This window comes from Argopecten irradians, chromosome 9 (genome assembly GCF_041381155.1).
Source record: "Argopecten irradians isolate NY chromosome 9, Ai_NY, whole genome shotgun sequence".
In the NCBI taxonomy this organism is placed as follows: Eukaryota; Metazoa; Mollusca; class Bivalvia; order Pectinida; family Pectinidae; genus Argopecten; species Argopecten irradians.
This window is the reverse complement of record NC_091142.1, coordinates 14,212,009-14,221,853: the sequence shown is the minus strand read 5'-3', so window position 1 is coordinate 14,221,853 and position 9,845 is coordinate 14,212,009. Positions and strand designations below refer to the sequence as shown.

Below are 9,845 nucleotides of genomic sequence, written 5' to 3'. Positions count from 1 at the left end.
TATTTCCGTTGGTCTCCACACAGGGCACGTTCGTATATACTTTGTTTTACTGTATTTCTTTGTTTGGTCATCTACAAATGGTTTTTTGGGTCACACATAATTATTTGCCTTGCTACCCTCCCTCAGTCACGCCGCAAGTCCCATTTCATTTTTTTGGGTAATTCACCTTATTCAAGTTTTTCTCTCATCAAATTTCGATGTACAGTCCGTGAATGTTTGTACAAGCTATTGGAAGCTTTGATGTAGAGGAGCACTGATACAGCCCTAGATATTTACTTTACACTGTTTATATTAGCAATACAATTGACCATTCACCTGATATATTGACGTTACGTGTTCATGCAGATATATGTGTTAATTTCTGATAGTCTAACATGTTCACTATTAAGTTGGTTTTTTTGAGGCAGTATTACCATTTGCTCACATATATTTCTATCGCTTCCGACGAGCCTGTAGTAAATAATTTGTTGTTGTATGGTATCGGTATTATCTTCGATGGTTTTTCACAACTTTACACTTTTTGGGATTTTCGTACGGTTGTTAGATAAATAGCGGAAAGATTTGAGCTCTTGTAAAACATTCTTTTTTTCAACAGTCGTACTGTAGACTTCGTTTTTTATAAGTGCGCGAGTTTTAAATGCTTTCGGCGTTCTTTCCATTAAAAAATTTCTTTTTTGTGATTAGGTTATTTTTGATTTGATATATCCATAATTGCAACTCAAAATGAGTTTTGGGTAGGCGGTGAGATAAGCAGTGAAGTTTGTATGAACTTATAACATCATCAAGACATAGAATACGAGCCTTCATCTTCATTTTTATTTTATTTTTCATGGATTGAATTAAAAAAAAACATTTTCCCGATTTACGCTGTTATTTTCTCTTTGCCTGAAATTTGGTTGCTGTAGACACATTTTGTGTAAACAAAATCTCCCCCCAATTTTATTACACACTCTACACAGATATTATCTTATATCTTTTAACGCTTGATGATTTTAACAATTTTTGTTGACACGACGATTTCTACAATTCCATTTAAACGAAATACTGTATGCTGTAACGATATAAACTCATCATCTCTCGGAGAGGGAACACTTGCTCTGTAGATATCCTTCAATCGATGGAACTTCCCAACACATTGGCATGGTTCAAAAGTCATATTCCGGTCGACCTCATTTTAAATGGTTAATAAGTCCATCAAGATACCGTTTTTTTCATCTACGTCATCGAGATGTTTGTCCACTTTGTCGTCGATAAAGCTTTTTCTCACGTCATTTCTCCAATTCTAGACCAGCAAACTTTTTGCCTGAGGTCCGGCATAATCACCGACTAGGTTGTCGAGTTTCAAAGCTTCAACTTTTTTCGGGCATCTTCCGTCATTCGCATCCACTCTTCGGTATATTTTCTGTGAGTGCGTCTCTATTCTTTTCGATTTCTTCGCACAACGTCTTCTGTATCTGAGGACGGATTTGTCGTAATTGCTGAAGCTTCTTTGCGTGTTTTTTCTGTATCGGACGGTGTGGTCTGGACGTTACTACTCACTCTTCGTCCAATAAAAATCGTACATGTTTTTCACGTTTGTTTGACAGTCCCTTCAACATTGTCAGCCATTCTAGGCCTATTCTAGCCTAACCATCACACCATCAAGCGCATACGCCAAGTTGGAATACCGCATTCATTAAATTGCATTTGCTCTCCCACGTCATCAAAAACTAGAGTCACGCAAAAACATTTTGACTACAGGCTTATTGTTAATGACGTCATGTGCTTTGCCATGGACGAAGATGAATAGAAAGTAAATCAAATAACAATGCATTTGCCAAGATGAATGATGCTTCAAGACTCGGAAGCATCGCAGCCCACGAGATAGACAGACAATGGGTACAAATGAAGATAGTACCAGTCTCGAAATGTAGCAAGTCAAGCAATTCAGTAATGAATTTGGATTATTACTACAATGCAATCCGCATACCCTGAAATGTGGACACATTGCAAAAAAAAAAGCTTCTGTATCAGGCAAATTGCAGTTTAAATGAAGAACCTTTGATGTTAAAAATCGGAAAGAACCGGCAAAAAAAAGATTATAATGCCTAAGAGTGAAAGAACATACATGTATTTTTGGAAGGGTCAGACGCAAAGCTCATATAGTATTAGATAAGTGAAACAGTACATCACAATTATAACCTAAGAAATTAGAAACGGACATACATGTAGAAATCTAGGACCTAAAAGAAGTAAATCTGACTAAAATGGATCTGACACATAGAGCTAGAACAAATTCAAAGAGATGATAAATGGGTGAGCAAACTGAGACGGAGAAAGAAGTATACCTTCAGTTTTGAGCAGAAATACATTTTAGCTGAAGAAATTCAACTACAGGATGTGTCCTTGATTTCAAGTCTTCGAAAGAGAAGTAATATATATGTAAATTCAATTTCACCGCTGTGAAATCCACAATCCGTGGAATCATTAATACATTAAACGTAAGCTGTCTATCTGATAATTTTGTTGTTGAACACTCTATAGTTGTCTTGGCCTCTTGGAACGGAATGGCAGGAGAGCAGAATCCCGGAACGAGCCCTAACCAAATAAAGTTACGCTGTCCAACATGTCGCTGTCCCACTGAGCGCTAAGAGCATCCGGAAGCGGAAAACTGACTGTTAACTACACACTTTACAGGAGGTTCGTGGAAAACTGGCTCAGCGAACAGAAGACGGTAAATGATAAAATAGTGAACAACAGAAAAGATTCTACATCTATATAAGCTTTATTGTTCATATCTTAGTATTTAAAAAGTTTGTATTACTATATCAAAATTGAAACTTAGATCAATGTAATATGTAAGATGCTGTAATCTTTGCGGGATATCTTGGTGATGTCCACGCTCGCAAAATAATTCATCCGCGGAATTATAAGTAATTATAATACCGTTATAAGTACATATATGAACATGTCCAAAATACTAAATTTATTTGAAAGTCGTCAGTGCTATGAATGATGCTTTAAGTGAGAATACCAAAATAAAGCGGGACTGTTGGCGTGTTGTTAAGTTATGTGTTTCACTTTTCATAGAGATTAGGATACAGATAAAATTGTTGTAATAAGTAATATGGAGACCCCTGGAAATTTCTAAAAGTATATATGTGTAGCGGCATTTGGACTGGATCGATCATCGGGGGTGACCAGGTAGCTCAGTCAGTATAGCACTCAGCTAGTGTTCTGAGGGTCCTGGGACTGAATCCCCCCCCCCGGTCTGTTCGCCTACATTTTCTCTCCTCTCCCTGTTACATATGGGCACACCAAAGATAGGTTAACTAACAATAGAAGGATCACACCTATCCCTATAAAACATGTGTCTCTATTTCCTATTTCAGATTCGAACCCGGACTGTTCGGGTTCGATCCGTCGCGTCACAAAGTGCTGACGAGGGTAGCGAAGAAAGAGGATTTGTAACGAAGAAGTTTCCCGTACGGAGTTTCGGAGATGTTCCCCGTTCGGCACCACCTGCCTGAAATGTCGAACAGTGGAAGTGGACACGATAGTGAACCAAGTGGATATCAACGTCGACGGGCTCGTCCGACGTCAAGTTGCGGGAGCTCTTCGGACGACTCGGACGCCAGTTTCACTTTACGACTCAATACATACCAGCTCGAAGTGCGACACCTATTACAGAACCTCCCCACATTTTCATTTACATTCACTTCTCAGACACTTTCTGGACGGATGTAATTGGTGTTGTACGTGAGTGACGTTTCATCAGATGTCCGAACAGGTCCGTTGATGTGCGGTTGTCTGGAAGCGGATACACAATATCCAATTATGCTTTATATCCAGTGGGTTCTTTCCATATTGCTTCTTTACAGCATTCTGTTCTTCCTGATACTGTATGTAGCGCCGAATCTCTAGAACAACGCCGAGCTCTCAACGTGAACGGAGAATTTCGGGCAGTAGAGGAAAGACTGAGACTCGGTCATCAAAAAATCAGCGTTAAAACAAGTGTTAATTGATGCGTTTAGCGCCTTTTGCATGCTGGGACAGAGTCAAGAACACCCCCCACCCCCCCCCCCCCCCCCAAACCCCAACCCCCCCCCCCCCCCCACCCCTTTTTTTTTAATGAAAACAAATATCTCAACTTACACCATTGTTGCTTTATAATTCATTCAAATATCAGGCATTTAAAAATAATATATTTCTATTTTCTAGATGTTAGAGTTGAGTGTTTCCTAACACAAGCCATTCACACTGTTTCGCTTTGCATGGATTTTTATCACCACATTGGAGCAGGGACATCGTACTATTATTTGCACTTTACGAAGTTGTATACGAAGAGTGTGAGCCCAAGGAAAAAAAATAAAAAAAAAAAAACACATTATCTAAGGTGGCTGGATTTCGGCCCTTGTCGCATTGTTGCTCTTCTCTTGGTGAATTATACATGTCACATTCGTTCCTCGCTTGGCAAATTGCCGCAATGTCGTTATGGCGAAGTCGCCAATGCAGTTTTGCGACCATGATCGAAATCAGCCAACTTACATTGTAATTTGGTTTCTATGTACGAAGGGAAGTAACTCTGATAGACAAAAGTCAATTACGACTGAGACAATACATTGTACGTTTCGAACTCAGGCCGTGTATAAAGAGATATATTTACATGATAAAGACAAATAACAACTGTTAAGAATCGAATCCTCAATATCATCATTTGATAATTTTAGCAGATGTTTTTTTTCAACGTACGTACATGTACATTTAAAAAAATTAAAAAAAAAATAATATCAGGGAAAACATAACGATAATGACAGAAAAATGATAGTTGATTGGCACTGTCCCCATGACATACAATCACCATTAATATTTATAATATTTATTTTGCTGGAGATCAGTAAGAATACAAAATCACAGGTCGAATGTGTTTGTACAATTACAGTTTTTCGTTGATTAAACACTTCTAAACGGGATACTTTTTTTCGGTTGTCTCAAACAAAATAATCAATCTCCAAAAAATTTAAAAGCCGTTTCTGAAAAGATTGCGAGCCTTTAAAGAGAAAATAAAAGCGATTTTTTTATGGTAGAGAATCCAATCCTAAGAATATGAAAGCACAATTTATTAGATTGATGAAAGAATATACTAAAAATAGGTGGTATACTTCACTTCTGAAGACAGTACCCATTTTTTCTTCGTCACAGCCTTGTAGATCCCAATGAAGCGATCGGACTATGAATTAGAAATTTTCATCAAGGTATCTATGAATTCACTTAATAAACTCAAACAAATCAAATATAATGCCGTCAAAACTAGAACCTAAATTCAAACAATGTCTATCCGAGTTTAATATTAAAACTCGTTTTTATCAGGGGTTGCTTTGTTTTTTAAAAGGAACAAGGCATGTTTTGCCCCTCCTTTACTTTCTCTGTCAGGTATGAGGAAGACGCGCTCTCGTGGTTGATTTAAGCTCTATTAGCGATATTCGTCAAAGTACAATAGTGGGGCCTATGAATTGAGCCTTGTATCACCCTCCTATCATTTACCTTACCAATTTCAGGAAAATTATAATTTTTTTTGATGAATTGTCGATTGATTAAACAAACTTATTCTCCGATCATTACAAGAGAAATACCTGGATAACAATTCAGATTTAAAATTTATATAAGTGGATATTTTTTTCATAAGATTATGTAATAAATGTAAAATGAATAAACCTTCCTTCATTATTCATCCATAGAGAAAATGAGTGGTTTTTTTTTTCTTTAAAAAATGTACCAGCTGGTCATCGACATGCATGGTCACTGACATTTGAATCAATGACATTTTGTAATAATTTTAAGAGGGCCATTTTGTTTTATGGCATTTTTAAATCATTTGAATTGTTTTGTATAAGGTCATTTTTAAGAGGGTAGTCCATGGCAACCGGGTGTAAATATACAATTGTGTAAGTGACCAAATTGCAGAAATCTATAAATAAACGAATTTTCTAGAAAATTTATGCCATGATTCTTAATGCAACAGCCATGTCCTAAACTGATTTAAATCTTTTATGGTGCGTGTGAAAAAAATAACAAAAAATATTTTTTATGAAATGATTTTCTTAAGATCCAAGAGGGCCGGGATAACCCAAAATATTAGTTTAAAATATGGTATTGAAATGTTTGTCTTATTAGAGTAATGAAAAAATTTTTCTCAAAGCTCCATGACATTGGCTTGATAATGCTATTTATACTCAAAACAAAAAGTATTAAATTGTATAAAAATAATCAATGAAGACAGTATTTGTGAGAAAAATGAAATGGAAAGAATAAAAATTAATAATATTTTTTCTGTGAAACTTCCTGAAATTAAGCATTTGGATGATCTCCCTTGCCAGTGATTTAGTACTGGTTCCCTTCCCTTAGATCTCTACTCACCCATATTTTCGAATCGACGAAAAGTCAACAATCCTTGATTTGGAGCCTTGTCAATTACATTTGCATTCTCAGTCATTGATTGTTGGAAACATTGTGTCCTTGAAACCTCGAGTTTAAAAGTTTTAACATCCTTTATTTAGGGGCTAATTGTACTCGTCGTACATGGATCAATCAAGTTTGATGGCATATCATCAACATTTTGCCGTATGTCTGCTTAAAAAACCATTTGGTGAATCATCCTCTTTAGTCACCTAGTTACAGCCCTAGCCATACCATGAAGACTGAACTCCCCGATCCAACCATCAACAAAGGAAAACAGACAAACGTAAGATTTAAGTGTATGTAATAAAACACTGTTACACTCTACCTTATTGTAGTCAGGGCAAATATTTAGGGGAAGGCCAATCATGGAGTTTTAAATGCAAGGCAGTTCTGATTACAACACTTTGTACAATAATGTATACCTGTGTTTTGTAAATAAGAAAAGAAACATACCACCAGAATTGAACTTCATTTGTTGATTTATATTTAGCTACTAAAATCAATGTCAATCAAAATATTTATTAGTTTTTAGTCATAAATCCATTTTTGCACCTCTGACCCAACGATTAACGACTAAACTAGTATAATATGAACACCAAGAAGTAGACCAATATTACAATTCATCACTTAAAGTTATCTTGGATTAATATCATCACTTACAAAGATAAGAGTTAGGAAATTATTCGTATTTATAATAATTCTGTTTGTGAATGCTATCCTGGTAACTCTGATTTTCTTTCTATTAATGCCATAGTATAAGACACTTGTTGAGTACTATTGTATTACTACGTAACAAGGACGTATCTGACGTATATGATTAAGGATAAGTCACACAGGGTTTTGGGAAGCCGAGGCAGGCGCTATTTGGTGTTTGTGCACTGACCGTGACGTTGGGACGACGACTTGTATTTTACCTATTGATATCCCGCCGGCGCAGCTTTGATGGTAGCTTGGGGTGCATGGTTACCGTCTTTACTGTTTTGAAGCGAGGTTCTGACATTTCATGGTGGCTGTCAATTTTTTTAAACGTAAAATTTAAAGACATATCCCCTAAATAATCCGTCTATTAAAGCAAGTTATAGATCGTCTTGAAATTTAATAACTCTACAATGGTGTTTCGTTAGACTTCGATAGAGACAAGTAAATTGTTGAGAAAAACGGTTTTTAAATCCCGTTCATAGGCGTCTCGCGTGGTGTTCTAGTAATGTAAAGAGACAGACCACTGAATCCTTCTCACTTATAAATCCTAGCACATTTACTAATACAATGTAATTATCGTATACCGATACAATGGCGACATGGATTACAACATAGATAGTACGTTTGGGTTACAATGATATACTATTACACAATATAGAAGTGTATTCGTATACTCATAAACTATCATGGGCTATACTATATACCCTGCAGCATAGAGTTTTTACACAAAAAGTGATCAATGCAATATAATGATATACTATTACCCATATAGGTTGTACGTATACAATATATATAATAAACTATAGTTGATTAAAATAGAAGTTTTTTATATATCATGATATACTATTATTTTTGTGTAAGGTGCGGCTAAAATACCGAACTTATGGTATAAAATTAATACAATATCTGATAACAACTTACATATATATATTAAGAAAATGCATATATTAAATGTAATCATGAAAATATATACTGATCGGTTACATATATGATAAAATACTTAACAATAAAACAATATCATGAATAAACTTATATAGGAGTGATAAGTAAAAATCATTGTGGAGGTGAGGGTTTTTGTTAAAATGAGAACAATTGGAAGGCCGCATACACTGGAGCTGTTATGTGCTGAGAGATTTTTACGATGGCGTCCCCTATAAGGGGATAAGCTGTGGGGCCGCTGTGGGGCAACCCAAATGTAAAAGTTGCCCCAACGGGTCACCATCAGCTAAAAAATACGAAATCTGACAAACTTACCGGACCGAAAACACGGATTAATGATTAAACTCAAATAAATATTATAAAGAGGGCGAATAATTGTGCAAAAAATATGTCTATAAAACATATAGAAATTTAATTTGCCCTGCACATTCTTATACATCTTCAAACTAACTCACTTGCACATCCTCATCCCTGCAGCATAGCTCTTTATCACACAAAAATGAACAATGCAAACAAGGTAATGGCGTTCATGGGCTTCACCCCAGCCGGGTGTGCCGGCTTTATTATCATAAAGTTTGTATTAAAATCTTACTTTTATCAAATATAAGTTATTTTTGTGTGACCGTGCGGCCAAAAATACCGCCGACAAGAGATTGGATTAGCTCCCTTGCCAGTGAATTAACTGGTTCCCTTCCCTTAGTTCCTCGTACACTCCATATTGGTCTATTCGACAAAATCGAACTCCCTTGATTTGGATCCTTGACTATTTTCGTAGGCCCTACATCATCATTGAATTGGTGGAAACCTTTTGACAGTAATACCTCGAGTATCGATGATATAACATCCTATACATATAGAAGGGGCTTACGTAAATGCACTGTCGTAGGATTTACTATAGCTAAGTTAGATGGCATTGTACGTACACAATTTCATATATGTCTGCATTACACATATAGAAGTGATCGTATCCTAAAACAGTGGTATACCTATTACACATGACCATAAGAGTGAACTCCGATACACCCATCATGACATACTATTACAGACATACTAAGATTAAGTGTAGTACGTAAACCTGATTACACACTAGATTTGTATCCATATAAACACACATACGGGAGTGTACGAGGCCAATATCATGATATACTACGGGACACAAGAGTGTACTACACCTTGTTACAATGATGTACCTATGTACTTGACAGAAGAAAGAAAACGGTATAAATATCAGTATTAGATACTATATTACATATAATAGTGATACTATAACAATATCTTGATAACTATACATGATAAGAAGTGTACGTTATACATAACGGGTACTATAGAGTAACACTTAAACCTTGATTTACGTGAATCAATATCATGATATACCTACTACACATATGAAGTAATCGTATACAATATCATATACCTATATACATAACTTGCATCACTACACCGTAATACCATATCAAGATTACACAATAAAAGTCTAAATAAATTTCTATATACTAATATCACTATATACAGTTACACATATAGAGTGTATGTATACAATATCATGTCTATACTATTACACATATAGGAGTGTACGTATACAATATCATGATATACTATTACACATATAGAAGTGTACGTATACAATATCATGATATACTATTACACATATAGGAGTGTACGTATACAATATCATGATATACTATTACACATATAGAAGTGTACGTATACAATATCATGATAATACTATTACACATATAGGAAGTGTAACGTATACAATATCATGATAT

The 9,845-nt window shown here is 35.6% G+C and overlaps 1 pseudogene; it reads left to right on the top strand.

Moving 5' to 3' along the window:
• The first annotated feature begins 1,821 nt into the window (after positions 1-1,821).
• Positions 1,822-4,004, top strand: LOC138330544 (uncharacterized; annotated as a pseudogene).
• Positions 4,005-9,845: the final 5,841 nt, after the last annotated feature.